General features: G+C 47.3%; 16 non-coding genes across 16 annotated transcripts; all 16 read left to right on the top strand.

Moving 5' to 3' along the window:
- Positions 1-2,723: 2,723 nt before the first annotated feature.
- On the top strand, positions 2,724-2,795 carry trnag-ucc (transfer RNA glycine (anticodon UCC)). Its single transcript has one exon. It is a non-coding gene; the product is annotated as a tRNA-Gly (tRNA).
- Positions 2,796-6,078: 3,283 nt separating this feature from the next.
- trnag-ucc (transfer RNA glycine (anticodon UCC)) lies at positions 6,079-6,150 on the top strand. The gene has a single exon. It is a non-coding gene; the product is annotated as a tRNA-Gly (tRNA).
- Positions 6,151-7,750: 1,600 nt separating this feature from the next.
- trnag-ucc (transfer RNA glycine (anticodon UCC)) lies at positions 7,751-7,822 on the top strand. Its single transcript has one exon. It is a non-coding gene; the product is annotated as a tRNA-Gly (tRNA).
- Positions 7,823-9,049: 1,227 nt separating this feature from the next.
- Positions 9,050-9,164, top strand: LOC127980512 (U5 spliceosomal RNA). The gene has a single exon (XR_008159534.1). It is a non-coding gene; the product is annotated as a U5 spliceosomal RNA (small nuclear RNA).
- Positions 9,165-9,795: 631 nt separating this feature from the next.
- trnag-ucc (transfer RNA glycine (anticodon UCC)) lies at positions 9,796-9,867 on the top strand. Its single transcript has one exon. It is a non-coding gene; the product is annotated as a tRNA-Gly (tRNA).
- Positions 9,868-11,094: 1,227 nt separating this feature from the next.
- Positions 11,095-11,209, top strand: LOC127980511 (U5 spliceosomal RNA). Its single transcript, XR_008159533.1, has one exon. It is a non-coding gene; the product is annotated as a U5 spliceosomal RNA (small nuclear RNA).
- A 631-nt stretch (positions 11,210-11,840) lies between these two features.
- Positions 11,841-11,912, top strand: trnag-ucc (transfer RNA glycine (anticodon UCC)). The gene has a single exon. It is a non-coding gene; the product is annotated as a tRNA-Gly (tRNA).
- A 1,611-nt stretch (positions 11,913-13,523) lies between these two features.
- trnag-ucc (transfer RNA glycine (anticodon UCC)) lies at positions 13,524-13,595 on the top strand. The gene has a single exon. It is a non-coding gene; the product is annotated as a tRNA-Gly (tRNA).
- A 1,600-nt stretch (positions 13,596-15,195) lies between these two features.
- On the top strand, positions 15,196-15,267 carry trnag-ucc (transfer RNA glycine (anticodon UCC)). The gene has a single exon. It is a non-coding gene; the product is annotated as a tRNA-Gly (tRNA).
- A 1,231-nt stretch (positions 15,268-16,498) lies between these two features.
- Positions 16,499-16,613, top strand: LOC127980510 (U5 spliceosomal RNA). The gene has a single exon (XR_008159532.1). It is a non-coding gene; the product is annotated as a U5 spliceosomal RNA (small nuclear RNA).
- A 631-nt stretch (positions 16,614-17,244) lies between these two features.
- trnag-ucc (transfer RNA glycine (anticodon UCC)) lies at positions 17,245-17,316 on the top strand. The gene has a single exon. It is a non-coding gene; the product is annotated as a tRNA-Gly (tRNA).
- A 1,229-nt stretch (positions 17,317-18,545) lies between these two features.
- Positions 18,546-18,660, top strand: LOC127980509 (U5 spliceosomal RNA). Its single transcript, XR_008159531.1, has one exon. It is a non-coding gene; the product is annotated as a U5 spliceosomal RNA (small nuclear RNA).
- A 631-nt stretch (positions 18,661-19,291) lies between these two features.
- On the top strand, positions 19,292-19,363 carry trnag-ucc (transfer RNA glycine (anticodon UCC)). Its single transcript has one exon. It is a non-coding gene; the product is annotated as a tRNA-Gly (tRNA).
- A 1,596-nt stretch (positions 19,364-20,959) lies between these two features.
- Positions 20,960-21,031, top strand: trnag-ucc (transfer RNA glycine (anticodon UCC)). The gene has a single exon. It is a non-coding gene; the product is annotated as a tRNA-Gly (tRNA).
- A 1,216-nt stretch (positions 21,032-22,247) lies between these two features.
- Positions 22,248-22,362, top strand: LOC127980508 (U5 spliceosomal RNA). Its single transcript, XR_008159530.1, has one exon. It is a non-coding gene; the product is annotated as a U5 spliceosomal RNA (small nuclear RNA).
- Positions 22,363-22,990: 628 nt separating this feature from the next.
- Positions 22,991-23,062, top strand: trnag-ucc (transfer RNA glycine (anticodon UCC)). Its single transcript has one exon. It is a non-coding gene; the product is annotated as a tRNA-Gly (tRNA).
- Positions 23,063-24,158: the final 1,096 nt, after the last annotated feature.

Below are 24,158 nucleotides of genomic sequence, written 5' to 3'. Positions count from 1 at the left end.
CGCTGTACATGAAGTGTCCCCAGCTCCGCCTGCCAGAAGCGACAGAGGCAAGAAACCAAAACTCGATCGGTGAAAGGATGGAGAAAAAACCCGGTGAGAAACCAGGCTCAGTCGGGGAGACAGTTCTCCCCTTGTCAGACGAAACCAGTAGATCAGCTCCAGGCTGCAGGAATGTCAGACTGTGCAGAAGAATCATCTGTTTCCTGTGGTCTTGTCCAGGTGGTCTTTACAAGGGATTTGTATCTGCGGCTCATCTAGTTGTCACGGTCTCCGCTGTGTTTCTGGGCCATAGAGGTCCTTTCTAGGTGTTGATCCACCATCTTCTCTGGATACGGACTGGATCCGGGTGACTGAAGCGGATACAGACTGGATCTGGTGGCTACGGTGACCTCGGAATAAGGGATTTCTTTAAAAGACTTTTTTTTTCATATAAGATTTTATCCAACTTTTCAGATAGAGGCATGAGAAAGAGATTGCCTTGATTGGGCTTTTGGTTATTATAGGCACTCTCTGCGTTTGACCACTTCGTGTTTATTTAGCCGGATGGGAAGGCAGCGCTTTCTTGTACGTGACGGGATGCAAATTCTTGAAGGCTCTCTTTAGTGACGGGTCCAAACAAAGATCTCATCTGCTCCTCTAGCCCTATCGGCGACTCGTGCACTTCGAGCCTTCTTAGTGACGGCGCAAGTTGCTGACTGCTGACTGCGTTGGTGGTATAGTGGTGAGCATAGCTGCCTTCCAAGCAGTTGGAGAGAGCAGTGCGCATGTCCTTTGGCTCGGGCTGACGTCGAAGCAGAACTCCCTCTGTGACCTGTGCCTCCACCCAAAATTTTGGATGGAATAATTTCGGATGGACCCATCATTAGCTGAAGTCGCATAACACTTGCAACACTACCCGTAGCAGGGGTCATTGTTTGGACTCTTTTTTTTTTTTTTTTTTTTTTAATTGCGCTTTAAACAAAAAGTATTGTGTCAATGCAACTGAACAACATTTATTAGGAACACAGTGCGTCAATAAAGCTACTGACTTCCGCCTCCGTTGGTGGTATAGTGGTGAGCATAGCTGCCTTCCAAGCAGTTGACCCGGGTTCGATTCCCGGCCAACGCATGTCCTTTGGCTCGGGCTGACGTCGAAGCAGAACTCCTTCTGTGACCTGCGACTCCAACCAAACATTTTGGATGGATCATTCGGAAGACGAAAAGAACCAGCTCTCCCCGTCGGGGAATCGAACCCCGGTCTTCCGCGTGACAGGCGGAGATACTGTCCACTATACTAACGAGGAGCCGTGCATGCTGCCGTTTCTCCCCCAACTGACGGCACTGCACTGACATAACTAAACAATGCATGGCTTCTTCTGACGCAGACCCAGCCCTAGCACCGTAAAATTTCTGATGGACCCATCATTAGCTGAAGTCGCATAACACTTGGAACACTACCCGTAGCAGGGGTCATTGTTTGGACTCTTTTTTTTTTTTTTTCTTTTTTTTAAATTGCGCTTTAAACAAAAAGTATTGCGTCAATGCAACTGAACAACATTAATTAGGAACACAGTGCGTCAAAAAGCAAAATGACAGTTAAAGGCATTTCGTTATTGAACTCTTTGATGACATCATTCAGCTAAGTTCAGTTTAAATAGTATCTGTGCAATAATTTGCAATCAAGTCAACGATATCGCTGTACATGAAGTGTCCCCAGCTCCGCCTGCCAGAAGCGACAGAGGGAAGAAACCAAAACTCGATCGGTGAAAGGATGGAGAAAAAACCCGGTGAGAAACCAGGCTCAGTCGGGGAGACAGTTCTCCCCTTGTCAGACGAAACCAGTAGATCAGCTCCAGGCTGCAGGAATGTCAGACTGTGCAGAAGAATCATCTGTTTCCTGTGGTCTTGTCCAGGTGGTCTTTACAAGGGATTTGTATCTGCGGCTCATCTAGTTGTCACGGTCTCCGCTGTGTTTCTGGGCCATAGAGGTCCTTTCTAGGTGTTGATCCACCATCTTCTCTGGATACGGACTGGATCCGGGTGACTGAAGCGGATACAGACTGGATCTGGTGGCTACGGTGACCTCGGAATAAGGGATTTCTTTAAAAGACTTTTTTTTTCATATAAGATTTTATCCAACTTTTCAGATAGAGGCATGAGAAAGAGATTGCCTTGATTGGGCTTTTGGTTATTATAGGCACTCTCTGCGTTTGACCACTTCGTGTTTATTTAGCCGGATGGGAAGGCAGCGCTTTCTTGTACGTGACGGGATGCAAATTCTTGAAGGCTCTCTTTAGTGACGGGTCCAAACAAAGATCTCATCTGCTCCTCTAGCCCTATCGGCGACTCGTGCACTTCGAGCCTTCTTAGTGACGGCGCAAGTTGCTGACTGCTGACTGTGTTGGTGGTATAGTGGTGAGCATAGCTGCCTTCCAAGCAGTTGACCCGGATTCGATTCCCGGCCAACGCATATCCTTTGGCTCGGGCTGACGTCGAAGCAGAACTCCCTCTGTGACCTGTGCCTCCACCCAAAACTTTTGGATGGAATAATTTCGGATGGACCCATCATTAGCTGAAGTCGCATAACACTTGCAACACTACCGGTAGCAGGGGTCATTGTTTGGACTCTTTTTTTTTTTTTTTTTTTTTTTTAATTGCGCTTTAAACAAAAAGTATTGTGTCAATGCAACTGAACAACATTTATTAGGAACACAGTGCGTCAATAAAGCTACTGACTTCCGCCTGCGTTGGTGGTATAGTGGTGAGCATAGCTGCCTTCCAAGCAGTTGACCCGGGTTCGATTCCCGGCCAACGCATGTCCTTTGGCTCGGGCTGACGTCGAAGCAGAACTCCTTCTGTGACCTGCGACTCCAACCAATCATTTTGGATGGATCATTCGGAAGACGAAAAGAACCAGCTCTCCCCGTCGGGGAATCGAACCCCGGTCTTCCGCGTGACAGGCGGAGATACTGTCCACTATACTAACGAGGAGCCGTGCATGCTGCCGTTTCTCCCCCAACTGACGGCACTGCACTGACATAACTAAACAATGCATGGCTTCTTCTGACGCAGACCCAGCCCTAGCACCGTAAAATTTCTGATGGACCCATCATTTGCTGAAGTCGCATAACACTTGGAACACTACCCGTAGCAGGGGTCATTGTTTGGACTCTTTTTTTTTTTTTTTTTTTTAAATTGCGCTTTAAACAGAAAGTATTGCGTCAATGCAACTGAACAACATTAATTAGGAACACAGTGCGTCAAAAAGCAAAATGACAGTTAAAGGCATTTCGTTATTGAACTCTTTGATGACATCATTCAGCTAAGTTCAGTTTAAATAGTATCTGTGCAATAATTTGCAATCAAGTCAACGATATCGCTGTACATGAAGTGTCCCCAGCTCCGCCTGCCAGAAGCGACAGAGGCAAGAAACCAAAACTCGATCGGTGAAAGGATGGAGAAAAAACCCGGTGAGAAACCAGGCTCAGTCGGGGAGACAGTTCTCCCCTTGTCAGACGAAACCAGTAGATCAGCTCCAGGCTGCAGGAATGTCAGACTGTGCAGAAGAATCATCTGTTTCCTGTGGTCTTGTCCAGGTGGTCTTTACAAGGGATTTGTATCTGCGGCTCATCTAGTTGTCACGGTCTCCGCTGTGTTTCTGGGCCATAGAGGTCCTTTCTAGGTGTTGATCCACCATCTTCTCTGGATACGGACTGGATCCGGGTGACTGAAGCGGATACAGACTGGATCTGGTGGCTACGGTGACCTCGGAATAAGGGATTTCTTTAAAAGACTTTTTTTTTCATATAAGATTTTATCCAACTTTTCAGATAGAGGCATGAGAAAGAGATTGCCTTGATTGGGCTTTTGGTTATTATAGGCACTCTCTGCGTTTGACCACTTCGTGTTTATTTAGCCGGATGGGAAGGCAGCGCTTTCTTGTACGTGACGGGATGCAAATTCTTGAAGGCTCTCTTTAGTGACGGGTCCAAACAAAGATCTCATCTGCTCCTCTAGCCCTATCGGCGACTCGTGCACTTCGAGCCTTCTTAGTGACGGCGCAAGTTGCTGACTGCTGACTGCGTTGGTGGTATAGTGGTGAGCATAGCTGCCTTCCAAGCAGTTGGAGAGAGCAGTGCGCATGTCCTTTGGCTCGGGCTGACGTCGAAGCAGAACTCCCTCTGTGACCTGTGCCTCCACCCAAAATTTTGGATGGAATAATTTCGGATGGACCCATCATTAGCTGAAGTCGCATAACACTTGCAACACTACCCGTAGCAGGGGTCATTGTTTGGACTCTTTTTTTTTTTTTTTTTTTTTTAATTGCGCTTTAAACAAAAAGTATTGTGTCAATGCAACTGAACAACATTTATTAGGAACACAGTGCGTCAATAAAGCTACTGACTTCCGCCTCTGTTGGTGGTATAGTGGTGAGCATAGCTGCCTTCCAAGCAGTTGACCCGGGTTCGATTCCCGGCCAACGCATGTCCTTTGGCTCGGGCTGACGTCGAAGCAGAACTCCTTCTGTGACCTGCGACTCCAACCAAACATTTTGGATGGATCATTCGGAAGACGAAAAGAACCAGCTCTCCCCGTCGGGGAATCGAACCCCGGTCTTCCGCGTGACAGGCGGAGATACTGTCCACTATACTAACGAGGAGCCGTGCATGCTGCCGTTTCTCCCCCAACTGACGGCACTGCACTGACATAACTAAACAATGCATGGCTTCTTCTGACGCAGACCCAGCCCTAGCACCGTAAAATTTCTGATGGACCCATCATTAGCTGAAGTCGCATAACACTTGGAACACTACCCGTAGCAGGGGTCATTGTTTGGACTCTTTTTTTTTTTTTTTTTTTTTTTAAATTGCGCTTTAAACAAAAAGTATTGCGTCAATGCAACTGAACAACATTAATTAGGAACACAGTGCGTCAAAAAGCAAAATGACAGTTAAAGGCATTTCGTTATTGAACTCTTTGATGACATCATTCAGCTAAGTTCAGTTTAAATAGTATCTGTGCAATAATTTGCAATCAAGTCAACGATATCGCTGTACATGAAGTGTCCCCAGCTCCGCCTGCCAGAAGCGACAGAGGGAAGAAACCAAAACTCGATCGGTGAAAGGATGGAGAAAAAACCCGGTGAGAAACCAGGCTCAGTCGGGGAGACAGTTCTCCCCTTGTCAGACGAAACCAGTAGATCAGCTCCAGGCTGCAGGAATGTCAGACTGTGCAGAAGAATCATCTGTTTCCTGTGGTCTTGTCCAGGTGGTCTTTACAAGGGATTTGTATCTGCGGCTCATCTAGTTGTCACGGTCTCCGCTGTGTTTCTGGGCCATAGAGGTCCTTTCTAGGTGTTGATCCACCATCTTCTCTGGATACGGACTGGATCCGGGTGACTGAAGCGGATACAGACTGGATCTGGTGGCTACGGTGACCTCGGAATAAGGGATTTCTTTAAAAGACTTTTTTTTTCATATAAGATTTTATCCAACTTTTCAGATAGAGGCATGAGAAAGAGATTGCCTTGATTGGGCTTTTGGTTATTATAGGCACTCTCTGCGTTTGACCACTTCGTGTTTATTTAGCCGGATGGGAAGGCAGCGCTTTCTTGTACGTGACGGGATGCAAATTCTTGAAGGCTCTCTTTAGTGACGGGTCCAAACAAAGATCTCATCTGCTCCTCTAGCCCTATCGGCGACTCGTGCACTTCGAGCCTTCTTAGTGACGGCGCAAGTTGCTGACTGCTGACTGTGTTGGTGGTATAGTGGTGAGCATAGCTGCCTTCCAAGCAGTTGACCCGGATTCGATTCCCGGCCAACGCATATCCTTTGGCTCGGGCTGACGTCGAAGCAGAACTCCCTCTGTGACCTGTGCCTCCACCCAAAACTTTTGGATGGAATAATTTCGGATGGACCCATCATTAGCTGAAGTCGCATAACACTTGCAACACTACCGGTAGCAGGGGTCATTGTTTGGACTCTTTTTTTTTTTTTTTTTTTTTTTTAATTGCGCTTTAAACAAAAAGTATTGTGTCAATGCAACTGAACAACATTTATTAGGAACACAGTGCGTCAATAAAGCTACTGACTTCCGCCTGCGTTGGTGGTATAGTGGTGAGCATAGCTGCCTTCCAAGCAGTTGACCCGGGTTCGATTCCCGGCCAACGCATGTCCTTTGGCTCGGGCTGACGTCGAAGCAGAACTCCTTCTGTGACCTGCGACTCCAACCAAACATTTTGGATGGATCATTCGGAAGACGAAAAGAACCAGCTCTCCCCGTCGGGGAATCGAACCCCGGTCTTCCGCGTGACAGGCGGAGATACTGTCCACTATACTAACGAGGAGCCGTGCATGCTGCCGTTTCTCCCCCAACTGACGGCACTGCACTGACATAACTAAACAATGCATGGCTTCTTCTGACGCAGACCCAGCCCTAGCACCGTAAAATTTCTGATGGACCCATCATTTGCTGAAGTCGCATAACACTTGGAACACTACCCGTAGCAGGGGTCATTGTTTGGACTCTTTTTTTTTTTTTTTTTTTTAAATTGCGCTTTAAACAGAAAGTATTGCGTCAATGCAACTGAACAACATTAATTAGGAACACAGTGCGTCAAAAAGCAAAATGACAGTTAAAGGCATTTCGTTATTGAACTCTTTGATGACATCATTCAGCTAAGTTCAGTTTAAATAGTATCTGTGCAATAATTTGCAATCAAGTCAACGATATCGCTGTACATGAAGTGTCCCCAGCTCCGCCTGCCAGAAGCGACAGAGGCAAGAAACCAAAACTCGATCGGTGAAAGGATGGAGAAAAAACCCGGTGAGAAACCAGGCTCAGTCGGGGAGACAGTTCTCCCCTTGTCAGACGAAACCAGTAGATCAGCTCCAGGCTGCAGGAATGTCAGACTGTGCAGAAGAATCATCTGTTTCCTGTGGTCTTGTCCAGGTGGTCTTTACAAGGGATTTGTATCTGCGGCTCATCTAGTTGTCACGGTCTCCGCTGTGTTTCTGGGCCATAGAGGTCCTTTCTAGGTGTTGATCCACCATCTTCTCTGGATACGGACTGGATCCGGGTGACTGAAGCGGATACAGACTGGATCTGGTGGCTACGGTGACCTCGGAATAAGGGATTTCTTTAAAAGACTTTTTTTTTCATATAAGATTTTATCCAACTTTTCAGATAGAGGCATGAGAAAGAGATTGCCTTGATTGGGCTTTTGGTTATTATAGGCACTCTCTGCGTTTGACCACTTCGTGTTTATTTAGCCGGATGGGAAGGCAGCGCTTTCTTGTACGTGACGGGATGCAAATTCTTGAAGGCTCTCTTTAGTGACGGGTCCAAACAAAGATCTCATCTGCTCCTCTAGCCCTATCGGCGACTCGTGCACTTCGAGCCTTCTTAGTGACGGCGCAAGTTGCTGACTGCTGACTGCGTTGGTGGTATAGTGGTGAGCATAGCTGCCTTCCAAGCAGTTGGAGAGAGCAGTGCGCATGTCCTTTGGCTCGGGCTGACGTCGAAGCAGAACTCCCTCTGTGACCTGTGCCTCCACCCAAAACTTTTGGATGGAATAATTTCGGATGGACCCATCATTAGCTGAAGTCGCATAACACTTGCAACACTACCGGTAGCAGGGGTCATTGTTTGGACTCTTTTTTTTTTTTTTTTTTTTTTTTAATTGCGCTTTAAACAAAAAGTATTGTGTCAATGCAACTGAACAACATTTATTAGGAACACAGTGCGTCAATAAAGCTACTGACTTCCGCCTGCGTTGGTGGTATAGTGGTGAGCATAGCTGCCTTCCAAGCAGTTGACCCGGGTTCGATTCCCGGCCAACGCATGTCCTTTGGCTCGGGCTGACGTCGAAGCAGAACTCCTTCTGTGACCTGCGACTCCAACCAAACATTTTGGATGGATCATTCGGAAGACGAAAAGAACCAGCTCTCCCCGTCGGGGAATCGAACCCCGGTCTTCCGCGTGACAGGCGGAGATACTGTCCACTATACTAACGAGGAGCCGTGCATGCTGCCGTTTCTCCCCCAACTGACGGCACTGCACTGACATAACTAAACAATGCATGGCTTCTTCTGACGCAGACCCAGCCCTAGCACCGTAAAATTTCTGATGGACCCATCATTAGCTGAAGTCGCATAACACTTGGAACACTACCCGTAGCAGGGGTCATTGTTTGGACTCTTTTTTTTTTTTTTTTTTTTTTTAAATTGCGCTTTAAACAAAAAGTATTGCGTCAATGCAACTGAACAACATTAATTAGGAACACAGTGCGTCAAAAAGCAAAATGACAGTTAAAGGCATTTCGTTATTGAACTCTTTGATGACATCATTCAGCTAAGTTCAGTTTAAATAGTATCTGTGCAATAATTTGCAATCAAGTCAACGATATCGCTGTACATGAAGTGTCCCCAGCTCCGCCTGCCAGAAGCGACAGAGGGAAGAAACCAAAACTCGATCGGTGAAAGGATGGAGAAAAAACCCGGTGAGAAACCAGGCTCAGTCGGGGAGACAGTTCTCCCCTTGTCAGACGAAACCAGTAGATCAGCTCCAGGCTGCAGGAATGTCAGACTGTGCAGAAGAATCATCTGTTTCCTGTGGTCTTGTCCAGGTGGTCTTTACAAGGGATTTGTATCTGCGGCTCATCTAGTTGTCACGGTCTCCGCTGTGTTTCTGGGCCATAGAGGTCCTTTCTAGGTGTTGATCCACCATCTTCTCTGGATACGGACTGGATCCGGGTGACTGAAGCGGATACAGACTGGATCTGGTGGCTACGGTGACCTCGGAATAAGGGATTTCTTTAAAAGACTTTTTTTTTCATATAAGATTTTATCCAACTTTTCAGATAGAGGCATGAGAAAGAGATTGCCTTGATTGGGCTTTTGGTTATTGGTGGACCGAGAGGACTTTTTTGAGTTTTACTCCTCCCTTTTGGAGTGGGGGGGGGGGGGGTGCTGACTAAACACATGTGGGCAGGCATTGTCACCCTTGATGACCCTTGGCGAGCGTAGTAGTTTAACAGAGGCAGCGCACAGGCCCGAGGGTTTGGAGACACAGCTCGAGTTTCTCTTCATTGTCGCATAAATCTTTCGCCTTTTACTAAAGATTTCCGTGGAGGGGAACTTTTGCGAGTGACCTGTATTTTTGGGTGCTCTGCTCACAGCAGAGCTACATCGAAATGTCAAGAGCAGAATCAGTTTGACCGTCAGGCAGCATGCTGCGAGAGGGCTTGCCACTGGTCATCGTCTGAATAGGCACTCTCTGCGTTTGACCACTTCGTGTTTATTTAGCCGGATGGGAAGGCAGCGCTTTCTTGTACGTGACGGGATGCAAATTCTTGAAGGCTCTCTTTAGTGACGGGTCCAAACAAAGATCTCATCTGCTCCTCTAGCCCTATCGGCGACTCGTGCACTTCGAGCCTTCTTAGTGACGGCGCAAGTTGCTGACTGCTGACTGCGTTGGTGGTATAGTGGTGAGCATAGCTGCCTTCCAAGCAGTTGACCCGGATTCGATTCCCGGCCAACGCATATCCTTTGGCTCGGGCTGACGTCGAAGCAGAACTCCCTCTGTGACCTGTGCCTCCACCCAAAACTTTTGGATGGAATAATTTCGGATGGACCCATCATTAGCTGAAGTCGCATAACACTTGCAACACTACCGGTAGCAGGGGTCATTGTTTGGACTCTTTTTTTTTTTTTTTTTTTTTTTTAATTGCGCTTTAAACAAAAAGTATTGTGTCAATGCAACTGAACAACATTTATTAGGAACACAGTGCGTCAATAAAGCTACTGACTTCCGCCTGCGTTGGTGGTATAGTGGTGAGCATAGCTGCCTTCCAAGCAGTTGACCCGGGTTCGATTCCCGGCCAACGCATGTCCTTTGGCTCGGGCTGACGTCGAAGCAGAACTCCTTCTGTGACCTGCGACTCCAACCAAACATTTTGGATGGATCATTCGGAAGACGAAAAGAACCAGCTCTCCCCGTCGGGGAATCGAACCCCGGTCTTCCGCGTGACAGGCGGAGATACTGTCCACTATACTAACGAGGAGCCGTGCATGCTGCCGTTTCTCCCCCAACTGACGGCACTGCACTGACATAACTAAACAATGCATGGCTTCTTCTGACGCAGACCCAGCCCTAGCACCGTAAAATTTCTGATGGACCCATCATTAGCTGAAGTCGCATAACACTTGGAACACTACCCGTAGCAGGGGTCATTGTTTGGACTCTTTTTTTTTTTTTTTTTTTTTTTAAATTGCGCTTTAAACAAAAAGTATTGCGTCAATGCAACTGAACAACATTAATTAGGAACACAGTGCGTCAAAAAGCAAAATGACAGTTAAAGGCATTTCGTTATTGAACTCTTTGATGACATCATTCAGCTAAGTTCAGTTTAAATAGTATCTGTGCAATAATTTGCAATCAAGTCAACGATATCGCTGTACATGAAGTGTCCCCAGCTCCGCCTGCCAGAAGCGACAGAGGGAAGAAACCAAAACTCGATCGGTGAAAGGATGGAGAAAAAACCCGGTGAGAAACCAGGCTCAGTCGGGGAGACAGTTCTCCCCTTGTCAGACGAAACCAGTAGATCAGCTCCAGGCTGCAGGAATGTCAGACTGTGCAGAAGAATCATCTGTTTCCTGTGGTCTTGTCCAGGTGGTCTTTACAAGGGATTTGTATCTGCGGCTCATCTAGTTGTCACGGTCTCCGCTGTGTTTCTGGGCCATAGAGGTCCTTTCTAGGTGTTGATCCACCATCTTCTCTGGATACGGACTGGATCCGGGTGACTGAAGCGGATACAGACTGGATCTGGTGGCTACGGTGACCTCGGAATAAGGGATTTCTTTAAAAGACTTTTTTTTTCATATAAGATTTTATCCAACTTTTCAGATAGAGGCATGAGAAAGAGATTGCCTTGATTGGGCTTTTGGTTATTGGTGGACCGAGAGGACTTTTTTGAGTTTTACTCCTCCCTTTTGGAGTGGGGGGGGGGGGGGTGCTGACTAAACACATGTGGGCAGGCATTGTCACCCTTGATGACCCTTGGCGAGCGTAGTAGTTTAACAGAGGCAGCGCACAGGCCCGAGGGTTTGGAGACACAGCTCGAGTTTCTCTTCATTGTCGCATAAATCTTTCGCCTTTTACTAAAGATTTCCGTGGAGGGGAACTTTTGCGAGTGACCTGTATTTTTGGGTGCTCTGCTCACAGCAGAGCTACATCGAAATGTCAAGAGCAGAATCAGTTTGACCGTCAGGCAGCATGCTGCGAGAGGGCTTGCCACTGGTCATCGTCTGAATAGGCACTCTCTGCGTTTGACCACTTCGTGTTTATTTAGCCGGATGGGAAGGCAGCGCTTTCTTGTACGTGACGGGATGCAAATTCTTGAAGGCTCTCTTTAGTGACGGGTCCAAACAAAGATCTCATCTGCTCCTCTAGCCCTATCGGCGACTCGTGCACTTCGAGCCTTCTTAGTGACGGCGCAAGTTGCTGACTGCTGACTGCGTTGGTGGTATAGTGGTGAGCATAGCTGCCTTCCAAGCAGTTGACCCGGATTCGATTCCCGGCCAACGCATATCCTTTGGCTCGGGCTGACGTCGAAGCAGAACTCCCTCTGTGACCTGTGCCTCCACCCAAAACTTTTGGATGGAATAATTTCGGATGGACCCATCATTAGCTGAAGTCGCATAACACTTGCAACACTACCGGTAGCAGGGGTCATTGTTTGGACTCTTTTTTTTTTTTTTTTTTTTTTTTAATTGCGCTTTAAACAAAAAGTATTGTGTCAATGCAACTGAACAACATTTATTAGGAACACAGTGCGTCAATAAAGCTACTGACTTCCGCCTGCGTTGGTGGTATAGTGGTGAGCATAGCTGCCTTCCAAGCAGTTGACCCGGGTTCGATTCCCGGCCAACGCATGTCCTTTGGCTCGGGCTGACGTCGAAGCAGAACTCCTTCTGTGACCTGCGACTCCAACCAAACATTTTGGATGGATCATTCGGAAGACGAAAAGAACCAGCTCTCCCCGTCGGGGAATCGAACCCCGGTCTTCCGCGTGACAGGCGGAGATACTGTCCACTATACTAACGAGGAGCCGTGCATGCTGCCGTTTCTCCCCCAACTGACGGCACTGCACTGACATAACTAAACAATGCATGGCTTCTTCTGACGCAGACCCAGCCCTAGCACCGTAAAATTTCTGATGGACCCATCATTAGCTGAAGTCGCATAACACTTGGAACACTACCCGTAGCAGGGGTCATTGTTTGGACTTTTTTTTTTTTTTTTTTTTTTTAATTGCGCTTTAAACAAAAAGTATTGCGTCAATGCAACTGAACAACATTAATTAGGAACACAGTGCGTCAAAAAGCAAAATGACAGTTAAAGGCATTTCGTTATTGAACTCTTTGATGACATCATTCAGCTAAGTTCAGTTTAAATAGTATCTGTGCAATAATTTGCAATCAAGTCAACGATATCGCTGTACATGAAGTGTCCCCAGCTCCGCCTGCCAGAAGCGACAGAGGGAAGAAACCAAAACTCGATCGGTGAAAGGATGGAGAAAAAACCCGGTGAGAAACCAGGCTCAGTCGGGGAGACAGTTCTCCCCTTGTCAGACGAAACCAGTAGATCAGCTCCAGGCTGCAGGAATGTCAGACTGTGCAGAAGAATCATCTGTTTCCTGTGGTCTTGTCCAGGTGGTCTTTACAAGGGATTTGTATCTGCGGCTCATCTAGTTGTCACGGTCTCCGCTGTGTTTCTGGGCCATAGAGGTCCTTTCTAGGTGTTGATCCACCATCTTCTCTGGATACGGACTGGATCCGGGTGACTGAAGCGGATACAGACTGGATCTGGTGGCTACGGTGACCTCGGAATAAGGGATTTCTTTAAAAGACTTTTTTTTTCATATAAGATTTTATCCAACTTTTCAGATAGAGGCATGAGAAAGAGATTGCCTTGATTGGGCTTTTGGTTATTATAGGCACTCTCTGCGTTTGACCACTTCGTGTTTATTTAGCCGGATGGGAAGGCAGCGCTTTCTTGTACGTGACGGGATGCAAATTCTTGAAGGCTCTCTTTAGTGACGGGTCCAAACAAAGATCTCATCTGCTCCTCTAGCCCTATCGGCGACTCGTGCACTTCGAGCCTTCTTAGTGACGGCGCAAGTTGCTGACTGCTGACTGTGTTGGTGGTATAGTGGTGAGCATAGCTGCCTTCCAAGCAGTTGACCCGGATTCGATTCCCGGCCAACGCATATCCTTTGGCTCGGGCTGACGTCGAAGCAGAACTCCCTCTGTGACCTGTGCCTCCACCCAAAACTTTTGGATGGAATAATTTCGGATGGACCCATCATTAGCTGAAGTCGCATAACACTTGCAACACTACCGGTAGCAGGGGTCATTGTTTGGACTCTTTTTTTTTTTTTTTTTTTTTTTTAATTGCGCTTTAAAAAAAAAGTATTGTGTCAATGCAACTGAACAACATTTATTAGGAACACAGTGCGTCAATAAAGCTACTGACTTCCGCCTGCGTTGGTGGTATAGTGGTGAGCATAGCTGCCTTCCAAGCAGTTGACCCGGGTTCGATTCCCGGCCAACGCATGTCCTTTGGCTCGGGCTGACGTCGAAGCAGAACTCCTTCTGTGACCTGCGACTCCAACCAAACATTTTGGATGGATCATTCGGAAGACGAAAAGAACCAGCTCTCCCCGTCGGGGAATCGAACCCCGGTCTTCCGCGTGACAGGCGGAGATACTGTCCACTATACTAACGAGGAGCCGTGCATGCTGCCGTTTCTCCCCCAACTGACGGCACTGCACTGACATAACTAAACAATGCATGGCTTCTTCTGACGCAGACCCAGCCCTAGCACCGTAAAATTTCTGATGGACCCATCATTTGCTGAAGTCGCATAACACTTGGAACACTACCCGTAGCAGGGGTCATTGTTTGGACTCTTTTTTTTTTTTTTTTTTTTAAATTGCGCTTTAAACAGAAAGTATTGCGTCAATGCAACTGAACAACATTAATTAGGAACACAGTGCGTCAAAAAGCAAAATGACAGTTAAAGGCATTTCGTTATTGAACTCTTTGATGACATCATTCAGCTAAGTTCAGTTTAAATAGTATCTGTGCAATAATTTGCAATCAAGTCAACGATATCGCTGTACATGAAGTGTCCCCAGCTCCGCCTGCCAGAAGCGACAGAGGCAAGAAACCAAAACTCGATCGGTGAAAGGATGGAGAAAAAACCCGGTGAGAAACCAGGCTCAGTCGGGGAGACAGTTCTCCCCTTGTCAGACGAAACCAGTAGATCAGCTCCAGGCTGCAGGAATGTCAGACTGTGCAGAAGAATCATCTGTTTCCTGTGGTCTTGTCCAGGTGGTCTTTACAAGGGATTTGTATCTGCGGCTCATCTAGTTGTCACGGTCTCCGCTGTGTTTCTGGGCCATAGAGGTCCTTTCTAGGTGTTGATCCACCATCTTCTCTGGATACGGACTGGATCCGGGTGACTGAAGCGGATACAGACTGGATCTGGTGGCTACGGTGACCTCGGAATAAGGGATTTCTTTAAAAGACTTTTTTTTTCATATAAGATTTTATCCAACTTTTCAGATAGAGGCATGAGAAAGAGATTGCCTTGATTGGGCTTTTGGTTATTATAGGCACTCTCTGCGTTTGACCACTTCGTGTTTATTTAGCCGGATGGGAAGGCAGCGCTTTCTTGTACGTGACGGGATGCAAATTCTTGAAGGCTCTCTTTAGTGACGGGTCCAAACAAAGATCTCATCTGCTCCTCTAGCCCTATCGGCGACTCGTGCACTTCGAGCCTTCTTAGTGACGGCGCAAGTTGCTGACTGCTGACTGCGTTGGTGGTATAGTGGTGAGCATAGCTGCCTTCCAAGCAGTTGGAGAGAGCAGTGCGCATGTCCTTTGGCTCGGGCTGACGTCGAAGCAGAACTCCCTCTGTGACCTGTGCCTCCACCCAAAACTTTTGGATGGAATAATTTCGGATGGACCCATCATTAGCTGAAGTCGCATAACACTTGCAACACTACCGGTAGCAGGGGTCATTGTTTGGACTCTTTTTTTTTTTTTTTTTTTTTTTTAATTGCGCTTTAAACAAAAAGTATTGTGTCAATGCAACTGAACAACATTTATTAGGAACACAGTGCGTCAATAAAGCTACTGACTTCCGCCTGCGTTGGTGGTATAGTGGTGAGCATAGCTGCCTTCCAAGCAGTTGACCCGGGTTCGATTCCCGGCCAACGCATGTCCTTTGGCTCGGGCTGACGTCGAAGCAGAACTCCTTCTGTGACCTGCGACTCCAACCAAACATTTTGGATGGATCATTCGGAAGACGAAAAGAACCAGCTCTCCCCGTCGGGGAATCGAACCCCGGTCTTCCGCGTGACAGGCGGAGATACTGTCCACTATACTAACGAGGAGCCGTGCATGCTGCCGTTTCTCCCCCAACTGACGGCACTGCACTGACATAACTAAACAATGCATGGCTTCTTCTGACGCAGACCCAGCCCTAGCACCGTAAAATTTCTGATGGACCCATCATTAGCTGAAGTCGCATAACACTTGGAACACTACCCGTAGCAGGGGTCATTGTTTGGACTCTTTTTTTTTTTTTTTTTTTTTTTAAATTGCGCTTTAAACAAAAAGTATTGCGTCAATGCAACTGAACAACATTAATTAGGAACACAGTGCGTCAAAAAGCAAAATGACAGTTAAAGGCATTTCGTTATTGAACTCTTTGATGACATCATTCAGCTAAGTTCAGTTTAAATAGTATCTGTGCAATAATTTGCAATCAAGTCAACGATATCGCTGTACATGAAGTGTCCCCAGCTCCGCCTGCCAGAAGCGACAGAGGGAAGAAACCAAAACTCGATCGGTGAAAGGATGGAGAAAAAACCCGGTGAGAAACCAGGCTCAGTCGGGGAGACAGTTCTCCCCTTGTCAGACGAAACCAGTAGATCAGCTCCAGGCTGCAGGAATGTCAGACTGTGCAGAAGAATCATCTGTTTCCTGTGGTCTTGTCCAGGTGGTCTTTACAAGGGATTTGTATCTGCGGCTCATCTAGTTGTCACGGTCTCCGCTGTGTTTCTGGGCCATAGAGGTCCTTTCTAGGTGTTGATCCACCATCTTCTCTGGATACGGACTGGATCCGGGTGACTGAAGCGGATACAGACTGGATCTGGTGGCTACGGTGACCTCGGAATAAGGGATTTCTTTAAAAGACTTTTTTTTTCATATAAGATTTTATCCAACTTTTCAGATAGAGGCATGAGAAAGAGATTGCCTTGATTGGGCTTTTGGTTATTGGTGGACCGAGAGGACTTTTTTGAGTTTTACTCCTCCCTTTTGGAGTGGGGGGGGGGGGGGGGGGTGCTGACTAAACACATGTGGGCAGGCATTGTCACCCTTGATGACCCTTGGCGAGCGTAGTAGTTTAACAGAGGCAGCGCACAGGCCCGAGGGTTTGGAGACACAGCTCGAGTTTCTCTTCATTGTCGCATAAATCTTTCGCCTTTTACTAAAGATTTCCGTGGAGGGGAACTTTTGCGAGTGACCTGTATTTTTGGGTGCTCTGCTCACAGCAGAGCTACATCGAAATGTCAAGAGCAGAATCAGTTTGACCGTCAGGCAGCATGCTGCGAGAGGGCTTGCCACTGGTCATCGTCTGAATAGGCACTCTCTGCGTTTGACCACTTCGTGTTTATTTAGCCGGATGGGAAGGCAGCGCTTTCTTGTACGTGACGGGATGCAAATTCTTGAAGGCTCTCTTTAGTGACGGGTCCAAACAAAGATCTCATCTGCTCCTCTAGCCCTATCGGCGACTCGTGCACTTCGAGCCTTCTTAGTGACGGCGCAAGTTGCTGACTGCTGACTGCGTTGGTGGTATAGTGGTGAGCATAGCTGCCTTCCAAGCAGTTGACCCGGATTCGATTCCCGGCCAACGCATATCCTTTGGCTCGGGCTGACGTCGAAGCAGAACTCCCTCTGTGACCTGTGCCTCCACCCAAAACTTTTGGATGGAATAATTTCGGATGGACCCATCATTAGCTGAAGTCGCATAACACTTGCAACACTACCGGTAGCAGGGGTCATTGTTTGGACTCTTTTTTTTTTTTTTTTTTTTTTTTAATTGCGCTTTAAACAAAAAGTATTGTGTCAATGCAACTGAACAACATTTATTAGGAACACAGTGCGTCAATAAAGCTACTGACTTCCGCCTGCGTTGGTGGTATAGTGGTGAGCATAGCTGCCTTCCAAGCAGTTGACCCGGGTTCGATTCCCGGCCAACGCATGTCCTTTGGCTCGGGCTGACGTCGAAGCAGAACTCCTTCTGTGACCTGCGACTCCAACCAAACATTTTGGATGGATCATTCGGAAGACGAAAAGAACCAGCTCTCCCCGTCGGGGAATCGAACCCCGGTCTTCCGCGTGACAGGCGGAGATACTGTCCACTATACTAACGAGGAGCCGTGCATGCTGCCGTTTCTCCCCCAACTCACGGCACTGCACTGACATAACTAAACAATGCATGGCTTCTTCTGACGCAGACCCAGCCCTAGCACCGTAAAATTTCTGATGGACCCATCATTAGCTGAAGTCGCATAACACTTGGAACACTACCCGTAGCAGGGGTCATTGTTTGGACTCTTTTTTTTTTTTTTTTTTTTTTAAATTGCGCTTTAAACAAAAAGTATTGCGTCAATGCAACTGAACAACATTAATTAGGAACACAGTGCGTCAAAAAGCAAAATGACAGTTAAAGGCATTTCGTTATTGAACTCTTTGATGACATCATTCAGCTAAGTTCAGTTTAAATAGTATCTGTGCAATAATTTGCAATCAAGTCAACGATATCGCTGTACTTGAAGTGTCCCCAGCTCCGCCTGCCAGAAGCGACAGAGGCAAGAAACCAAAACTCGATCGGTGAAAGGATGGAGAAAAAACCCGGTGAGAAACCAGGCTCAGTCGGGGAGACAGTTCTCCCCTTGTCAGACGAAACCAGTAGATCAGCTCCAGGCTGCAGGAATGTCAGACTGTGCAGAAGAATCATCTGTTTCCTGTGGTCTTGTCCAGGTGGTCTTTACAAGGGATTTGTATCTGCGGCTCATCTAGTTGTCACGGTCTCCGCTGTGTTTCTGGGCCATAGAGGTCCTTTCTAGGTGTTGATCCACCATCTTCTCTGGATACGGACTGGATCCGGGTGACTGAAGCGGATACAGACTGGATCTGGTGGCTACGGTGACCTCGGAATAAGGGATTTCTTTAAAAGACTTTTTTTTTCATATAAGATTTTATCCAACTTTTCAGATAGAGGCATGAGAAAGAGATTGCCTTGATTGGGCTTTTGGTTATTGGTGGACCGAGAGGACTTTTTTGAGTTTTACTCCTCCCTTTTGGAGTGGGGGGGGGGGGGGGGGTGCTGACTAAACACATGTGGGCAGGCATTGTCACCCTTGATGACCCTTGGCGAGCGTAGTAGTTTAACAGAGGCAGCGCACAGGCCCGAGGGTTTGGAGACACAGCTCGAGTTTCTCTTCATTGTCGCATAAATCTTTCGCCTTTTACTAAAGATTTCCGTGGAGGGGAACTTTTGCGAGTGACCTGTATTTTTGGGTGCTCTGCTCACAGCAGAGCTACATCGAAATGTCAAGAGCAGAATCAGTTTGACCGTCAGGCAGCATGCTGCGAGAGGGCTTGCCACTGGTCATCGTCTGAATAGGCACTCTCTGCGTTTGACCACTTCGTGTTTATTTAGCCGGATGGGAAGGCAGCGCTTTCTTGTACGTGACGGGATGCAAATTCTTGAAGGCTCTCTTTAGTGACGGGTCCAAACAAAGATCTCATCTGCTCCTCTAGCCCTATCGGCGACTCGTGCACTTCGAGCCTTCTTAGTGACGGCGCAAGTTGCTGACTGCTGACTGCGTTGGTGGTATAGTGGTGAGCATAGCTGCCTTCCAAGCAGTTGACCCGGATTCGATTCCCGGCCAACGCATATCCTTTGGCTCGGGCTGACGTCGAAGCAGAACTCCCTCTGTGACCTGTGCCTCCACCCAAAACTTTTGGATGGAATAATTTCGGATGGACCCATCATTAGCTGAAGTCGCATAACACTTGCAACACTACCGGTAGCAGGGGTCATTGTTTGGACTCTTTTTTTTTTTTTTTTTTTTTTTTAATTGCGCTTTAAACAAAAAGTATTGTGTCAATGCAACTGAACAACATTTATTAGGAACACAGTGCGTCAATAAAGCTACTGACTTCCGCCTGCGTTGGTGGTATAGTGGTGAGCATAGCTGCCTTCCAAGCAGTTGACCCGGGTTCGATTCCCGGCCAACGCATGTCCTTTGGCTCGGGCTGACGTCGAAGCAGAACTCCTTCTGTGACCTGCGACTCCAACCAAACATTTTGGATGGATCATTCGGAAGACGAAAAGAACCAGCTCTCCCCGTCGGGGAATCGAACCCCGGTCTTCCGCGTGACAGGCGGAGATACTGTCCACTATACTAACGAGGAGCCGTGCATGCTGCCGTTTCTCCCCCAACTGACGGCACTGCACTGACATAACTAAACAATGCATGGCTTCTTCTGACGCAGACCCAGCCCTAGCACCGTAAAATTTCTGATGGACCCATCATTTGCTGAAGTCGCATAACACTTGGAACACTACCCGTAGCAGGGGTCATTGTTTGGACTCTTTTTTTTTTTTTTTTTTTTTAAATTGCGCTTTAAACAGAAAGTATTGCGTCAATGCAACTGAACAACATTAATTAGGAACACAGTGCGTCAAAAAGCAAAATGACAGTTAAAGGCATTTCGTTATTGAACTCTTTGATGACATCATTCAGCTAAGTTCAGTTTAAATAGTATCTGTGCAATAATTTGCAATCAAGTCAACGATATCGCTGTACATGAAGTGTCCCCAGCTCCGCCTGCCAGAAGCGACAGAGGCAAGAAACCAAAACTCGATCGGTGAAAGGATGGAGAAAAAACCCGGTGAGAAACCAGGCTCAGTCGGGGAGACAGTTCTCCCCTTGTCAGACGAAACCAGTAGATCAGCTCCAGGCTGCAGGAATGTCAGACTGTGCAGAAGAATCATCTGTTTCCTGTGGTCTTGTCCAGGTGGTCTTTACAAGGGATTTGTATCTGCGGCTCATCTAGTTGTCACGGTCTCCGCTGTGTTTCTGGGCCATAGAGGTCCTTTCTAGGTGTTGATCCACCATCTTCTCTGGATACGGACTGGATCCGGGTGACTGAAGCGGATACAGACTGGATCTGGTGGCTACGGTGACCTCGGAATAAGGGATTTCTTTAAAAGACTTTTTTTTTCATATAAGATTTTATCCAACTTTTCAGATAGAGGCATGAGAAAGAGATTGCCTTGATTGGGCTTTTGGTTATTATAGGCACTCTCTGCGTTTGACCACTTCGTGTTTATTTAGCCGGATGGGAAGGCAGCGCTTTCTTGTACGTGACGGGATGCAAATTCTTGAAGGCTCTCTTTAGTGACGGGTCCAAACAAAGATCTCATCTGCTCCTCTAGCCCTATCGGCGACTCGTGCACTTCGAGCCTTCTTAGTGACGGCGCAAGTTGCTGACTGCTGACTGCGTTGGTGGTATAGTGGTGAGCATAGCTGCCTTCCAAGCAGTTGGAGAGAGCAGTGCGCATGTCCTTTGGCTCGGGCTGACGTCGAAGCAGAACTCCCTCTGTGACCTGTGCCTCCACCCAAAATTTTGGATGGAATAATTTCGGATGGACCCATCATTAGCTGAAGTCGCATAACACTTGCAACACTACCCGTAGCAGGGGTCATTGTTTGGACTCTTTTTTTTTTTTTTTTTTTTAATTGCGCTTTAAACAAAAAGTATTGTGTCAATGCAACTGAACAACATTTATTAGGAACACAGTGCGTCAATAAAGCTACTGACTTCCGCCTGCGTTGGTGGTATAGTGGTGAGCATAGCTGCCTTCCAAGCAGTTGACCCGGGTTCGATTCCCGGCCAACGCATGTCCTTTGGCTCGGGCTGACGTCGAAGCAGAACTCCTTCTGTGACCTGCGACTCCAACCAAACATTTTGGATGGATCATTCGGAAGACGAAAAGAACCAGCTCTCCCCGTCGGGGAATCGAACCCCGGTCTTCCGCGTGACAGGCGGAGATACTGTCCACTATACTAACGAGGAGCCGTGCATGCTGCCGTTTCTCCCCCAACTGACGGCACTGCACTGACATAACTAAACAATGCATGGCTTCTTCTGACGCAGACCCAGCCCTAGCACCGTAAAATTTCTGATGGACCCATCATTAGCTGAAGTCGCATAACACTTGGAACACTACCCGTAGCAGGGGTCATTGTTTGGACTCTTTTTTTTTTTAAATTGCGCTTTAAACAAAAAGTATTGCGTCAATGCAACTGAACAACATTAATTAGGAACACAGTGCGTCAAAAAGCAAAATGACAGTTAAAGGCATTTCGTTATTGAACTCTTTGATGACATCATTCAGCTAAGTTCAGTTTAAATAGTATCTGTGCAATAATTTGCAATCAAGTCAACGATGTCGCTGTACATGAAGTGTCCCCAGCTCCGCCTGCCAGAAGCGACAGAGGGAAGAAACCAAAACTCGATCGGTGAAAGGATGGAGAAAAAACCCGGTGAGAAACCAGGCTCAGTCGGGGAGACAGTTCTCCCCTTGTCAGACGAAACCAGTAGATCAGCTCCAGGCTGCAGGAATGTCAGACTGTGCAGAAGAATCATCTGTTTCCTGTGGTCTTGTCCAGGTGGTCTTTACAAGGGATTTGTATCTGCGGCTCATCTAGTTGTCACGGTCTCCGCTGTGTTTCTGGGCCATAGAGGTCCTTTCTAGGTGTTGATCCACCATCTTCTCTGGATACGGACTGGATCCGGGTGACTGAAGCGGATACAGACTGGATCTGGTGGCTACGGTGACCTCGGAATAAGGGATTTCTTTAAAAGACTTTTTTTTTCATATAAGATTTTATACAACTTTTCAGATAGAGGCATGAGAAAGAGATTGCCTTGATTGGGCTTTTGGTTATTGGTGGACCGAGAGGACTTTTTTGAGTTTTACTCCTCCCTTTTGGAGTGGGGGGGGGGGGGGGTGCTGACTAAACACATGTGGGCAGGCATTGTCACCCTTGATGACCCTTGGCGAGCGTAGTAGTTTAACAGAGGCAGCGCACAGGCCCGAGGGTTTGGAGACACAGCTCGAGTTTCTCTTCATTGTCGCATAAATCTTTCGCCTTTTACTAAAGATTTCCGTGGAGGGGAACTTTTGCGAGTGACCTGTATTTTTGGGTGCTCTGCTCACAGCAGAGCTACATCGAAATGTCAAGAGCAGAATCAGTTTGACCGTCCGGCAGCATGCTGCGAGAGGGCTTGCCACTGGTCATCGTCTGAATAGGCACTCTCTGCGTTTGACCACTTCGTGTTTATTTAGCCGGATGGGAAGGCAGCGCTTTCTTGTACGTGACGGGATGCAAATTCTTGAAGGCTCTCTTTAGTGACGGGTCCAAACAAAGATCTCATCTGCTCCTCTAGCCCTATCGGCGACTCGTGCACTTCGAGCCTTCTTAGTGACGGCGCAAGTTGCTGACTGCTGACTGCGTTGGTGGTATAGTGGTGAGCATAGCTGCCTTCCAAGCAGTTGACCCGGATTCGATTCCCGGCCAACGCATATCCTTTGGCTCGGGCTGACGTCGAAGCAGAACTCCCTCTGTGACCTGTGCCTCCACCCAAAACTTTTGGATGGAATAATTTCGGATGGACCCATCATTAGCTGAAGTCGCATAACACTTGCAACACTACCGGTAGCAGGGGTCATTGTTTGGACTCTTTTTTTTTTTTTTTTTTTTTAATTGCGCTTTAAACAAAAAGTATTGTGTCAATGCAACTGAACAACATTTATTAGGAACACAGTGCGTCAATAAAGCTACTGACTTCCGCCTGCGTTGGTGGTATAGTGGTGAGCATAGCTGCCTTCCAAGCAGTTGACCCGGGTTCGATTCCCGGCCAACGCATGTCCTTTGGCTCGGGCTGATGTCGAAGCAGAACTCCTTATGTGACCTGCGACTCCAACCAAACATTTTGGATGGATCAATCGGAAGACGAAAAGAACCAGCTCTCCCCGTCGGGGAATCGAACCCCGGTCTTCCGCGTGACAGGCGGAGATACTGTCCACTATACTAACGAGGAGCCGTGCATGCTGCCGTTTCTCCCCCAACTGACTGCACTGCACTGACATAACTAAACAATGCATGGCTTCTTCTGATGCAGACCCAGCCCTAGCACCGTAAAATTTCTGATGGACCCATCATTAGCTGAAGTCGCATAACACTTGGAACACTACCCGTAGCAGGGGTCATTGTTTGGACTCTTTTTTTTTTTTTTTTTTTTTTTAATTGCGCTTTAAACAAAAAGTATTGCGTCAATGCAACTGAACAACATTAATTAGGAACACAGTGCGTCAAAAAGCAAAATGACAGTTAAAGGCATTTCGTTATTGAACTCTTTGATGACATCATTCAGCTAAGTTCAGTTTAAATAGTATCTGTGCAATAATTTGCAATCAAGTCAACGATATCGCTGTACATGAAGTGTCCCCAGCTCCGCCTGCCAGAAGCGACAGAGGCAAGAAACCAAAACTCGATCGGTGAAAGGATGGAGAAAAAACCCGGTGAGAAACCAGGCTCAGTCGGGGAGACAGTTCTCCCCTTGTCAGACGAAACCAGTAGATCAGCTCCAGGCTGCAGGAATGTCAGACTGTGCAGAAGAATCATCTGTTTCCTGTGGTCTTGTCCAGGTGGTCTTTACAAGGGATTTGTATCTGCGGCTCATCTAGTTGTCACGGTCTCCGCTGTGTTTCTGGGCCATAGAGGTCCTTTCTAGGTGTTGATCCACCATCTTCTCTGGATACGGACTGGATCCGGGTGACTGAAGCGGATACAGACTGGATCTGGTGGCTACGGTGACCTCGGAATAAGGGATTTCTTTAAAAGACTTTTTTTTTCATATAAGATTTTATCCAACTTTTCAGATAGAGGCATGAGAAAGAGATTGCCTTGATTGGGCTTTTGGTTATTATAGGCACTCTCTGCGTTTGACCACTTCGTGTTT

The sequence above is a fragment of the Carassius gibelio genome, chromosome B19 (genome assembly GCF_023724105.1).
Source record: "Carassius gibelio isolate Cgi1373 ecotype wild population from Czech Republic chromosome B19, carGib1.2-hapl.c, whole genome shotgun sequence".
Taxonomy (NCBI): domain Eukaryota; kingdom Metazoa; phylum Chordata; class Actinopteri; order Cypriniformes; family Cyprinidae; genus Carassius; species Carassius gibelio.
The sequence above is the reverse complement of the archived record's forward strand: the minus strand, read 5'-3'. Positions and strand labels throughout refer to the sequence as shown.